Source organism: Acyrthosiphon pisum, chromosome A1 (genome assembly GCF_005508785.2).
Source record: "Acyrthosiphon pisum isolate AL4f chromosome A1, pea_aphid_22Mar2018_4r6ur, whole genome shotgun sequence".
NCBI lineage: Eukaryota > Metazoa > Arthropoda > Insecta > Hemiptera > Aphididae > Acyrthosiphon > Acyrthosiphon pisum.
In genome coordinates this window covers 100,192,143-100,196,465 of record NC_042494.1, presented here as the reverse complement: position 1 = coordinate 100,196,465, position 4,323 = coordinate 100,192,143, and positions in this window count along the sequence as shown.

The window sequence follows — 4,323 nt, the reverse complement described above, 5'->3', positions numbered from 1 at the left end:
CTGATTGCACAAAAGATATATATATATAACTCTCAATTGCTGTTATTGAATATGGATCGCAAATCATTAAATACAAAACAGAATTTACGGCTAAGTCGTAGAATATAGCTAATATGTGTCACCCATTTTAGTTGTAAATCAATAAATAATCCAAGATATTTGATTGAGTCAACTCTTTCAATATTTAAACAATTACAGTTATTATATTTGTTGATATGATTAAGTGTGGTATGTAAACATAATTTCTTTTCAGCGTCAGAATTAGTATTCTGAGTATTAAAGAGAATATATTTAGATTTTGTAAGGTTTAATTCAAGAAATTATTATTAAACCACACATTTATATATAATTATCAGTATTTTTTTCATTTATAAGAATAACAGTATTGTCTGCAAAACACACTATATTGGCATCAACATTAATATTAAGCAATCCATTTATATATATAATAAAAAAAATGGGCCCAAGTACAGCCCCTTGTGGTACACCAGGATTGCTATACTCTTCATTAATTTTAACATACTGTATCTTATTAGTAAGATATGATCTTATAAGATCATTTTCAATACCTCTAATACCAGCATAGTATAGCTTCTTAAGCAATAGATCGTGGTTTATATTATCAAAAGCCTTTTTGTCGTCCAGAAAAATTCCCATAGTTTTCTTATTTAGATCAAGATTTTTATGTATATACTTATTAACAAAGAAATGCGCATCATTTACTGATCTGCCTTGTAGAAACCCAAATTGGAAATCAGAAAAGAAAGAGTTAGCTCATTTTTTGGCTTCTCTTATTATAGTACCTAATTAGTAAATTGGAGTATTGTCGATATTTACGTTTTAATTTAACATCAAACGGACGTTTGTATGATAATTTAGATAATTTTTGTTTGTTAGCAATCGAAATCACCAGTCCCCTTGTTATCCACTCTTTTATTTTATTATTTTGTTTAGGGATGTTATTATTAGTATTAATGTAATATACTGAGTAATTATATAAATAATTAAATAATTAAATAATTGATATATACACCCACACAACTGATATACTATGATACAGTATAAAATAAAATTTAATATACAGTAAAACCTAAGGTATCTATAAGAGACCAAGTACAATATTTATTTATTAGAATATAATATAATTAATTTAGATCAATAAGTACGTACTGTTTTTATTGTTGTTGGAAAAATGTATTGAGTATATAAATTCAAATTTAGAAATATATAAAGCTTATAAGACATTTCCATGAAATTTAACTGATAACAGATTATGATATTCGAGTAAATGTTTAAAATTTAAATACGTCACAATGCCATCAACGGTTATCGATAATTTTATCGTTTATTGGATTTCATATCTAAATGCATCGAATATATTACTCACGAGTCACGACATACGACGCACAGTGACGCGAATGAGCCATTAGGCTTTATTACTAATATTATTATTGTTACATTTGATTTACCTTGATACAATTTGATGACATTTACAAACGCACGTGAAAATGTATATTTTTCAGCGTAAATAGGGTGACAGCTGATGTAGACTACCTATTCTTTCCGACCTTTGTTGCACTACTCAGTACTCACGAAACGGAACTGAACATTATAAAAAAATTCGCTACAAATTATGTGGAAAATAATCATACGTATATAATTGTCTTGACTCACCGCAACCTAAGTATCGGTAAATACTTTAAAATTATGATACCGGAAGGCCAGTGTCAATTTTCTAGTGTCAAAAATCAGTCCTAACAAAACCAGTTATTTTTTAAAAATTTTACAACTAGTATAGCACAATTTATTATTATTGACCCTTGAAAGTAGACCATCGGTTAATATTTAAATAAATTATGAAAAAAAAAATATAAGTTATTATTTCTAAAGATTCCTATTTTCTAAACAATTTACCTCATATCAAAAATCATAAAACTGTACAACGAATATATATTATAATTTTTGATAGCTCTAATATTGGGGAGAGGGAGAAATATTAAAAAATTGTCTACAAAAAAATAGGCCACCTTCCGGTATTATCATTTTAATGTAAGTACCTATTTTCTATCGGATTTTAGTCAAATATTATGTTAGTAAAATTAGTAACTCTATATTTTAGTCTATATTTAGTCAACATTTCACCGAAAATTATTCACCGACCATATTCTAAAATTCTTGAGATTTTTTTGCACCTTCTACAAAATATGTCCTGTGAAGTTACAGACTTTTGTTTTCAAATGGCAACCCTCCCTTTCTGCCACCAAACAGTGGATATTCTTTATAAGCATTTTGACGTATCAAAATCAAAATTCCAATAAGTAGTTTTCAAGTTATTTAATTATTCGTATTAAGGATGATATTATCATATATTTAGATGGATATATGTAGATCCATGATAATGGATTTGGATGATTAGGTAACTATTGTAATTTGAAAATTTTAGTAATGTAAGTATATATTAATCTATCAATATAATTAATTTATAAAAATGGTCCAAGTACAGTAAAATATACTGGATCCAATATTATACCTATTTTATATTTTTGTAAAACTATTTCTAATAACTATATTATCCTTAGTATAAATAATTGAATAACTATGAAACCACTCGTTCAAAATTTTGAATTAGTTTAACAACATTAAAAAAAAAAATATTATCCACTAAATAATTTATAAGTAAAATTTTTTTCTCATTTTTAAAACATAATTTTGTACCACACAGGATACTCTTTATAAGTAGCAAAATAAAATCTTGAGAACTAAGAAATAGTCTTTAAATATATTTAAAATTTCCAAAAATCAGAACTCTAATATATTCATTAGTAAATTAAAAAAGGTGGGTAAGTGGGTGGCGCTCTGCTGTACAGTAGGTTACAAGTCGGTCACTGTAATGGATGGTGTTAAATTTGAATTCAATGATATAATATCAATGCATAAGAAAAACGATTCTGAGCGAAAACGGTCAGTCAGCCTATGATATTAATAAGTACATATTTGGATGACATTATTGTAAATAAAGTAATTTATATAATATAACCTATTTACGTGGAGCTTTGTTTTAAATTTTTAATCCTTAGCTATAAAAGTTGAACATTTTATAAATCTTAACAACAAAATACTTATTAAATTTTAAATTTGATAAATTATGTCGAAATTCGAACTTTAAATGCTTATAAAAAAAAATTGTGCCTATGTATTTTTAATATTTTTTAACTGTTATTGTAATAATATATCAGGAGCCTTGCATTTAATTTTCACGCTTTTTTACCCAACAAATAAAATTTTATTGATATTCATAGAAACAAAAACTGAAAAAAATGGAAACTGAAAATGTCCGTAAACAGCTCAGAATAAGTCAAAATATTTGGAAAATGTTATGGTGTATATAAAATGCTAATATAAACATTCAGTCAAAATGTCATGTATATCATTTCTTTTAGAGTTGCACCAAAAACCAAAACAGATTTTGCGTAAAAATTCCCGTTTTTTCTTAATTTTTCTTTTGTTTTTCACGGCGCTTTTGAAAACTACTGGGAAAATTTTACTTTTGACCCCCAAAGTACCAACTATATTCACTTTCCTATCAGAAAGATACTGTTAAAGAAAATCTAAGCATTTTTACTGTTCTAAAAGGTGACATAAAAAAAAAATAAAAAAAAAACATATCATTGTAAAATCAATACATTCATCGCTCCGTTCAGAATCGAAAATGGAAGGTGAGCCTGCCCCTACCTGATCGAAACTCAGATACATCAATGCTCTATTATTATTAATACATTAATCTCATTTTGTAAATTTAAAAAAAAAATGATGTCGCAGTCTTTTTGATAGCCCGCAAGTGCCAAGTCGTTAACTATCTCGACATCATTCCTGCCTTAGTATAATAATTATACACTTATTCTGTAAATTATTATATTACCGTAACCTCAAAGGTACAGAGGGAAACGTTTTTGTGAAGACTTAGGAGGAATGTAAATTGTATGTTGGTCGTTGGTCTCTGTATATATATATATATATATTATATCATATTATATAATTTATATATAGGTACAGATAGTGTACAGATAGTGTACAGATAGTGTACAGATAGTATGCATGGTAGTTATTACTAGTATAGACGATAAATGAATATGAAAAAAAGTATAAAAGAACAGATATATATAAATATTAAACCGTAACGGTTGTATTAATGGGCGTTGATTTAGGGCTTTAAGGGATGTTAGTTATTTATTATTAAATAAAGCTTAACATTTAAATAGGTACGTTATTATATGTTTATTATCTTTATCACAAGTATTACTATTATTGACTACCACCCTAAGC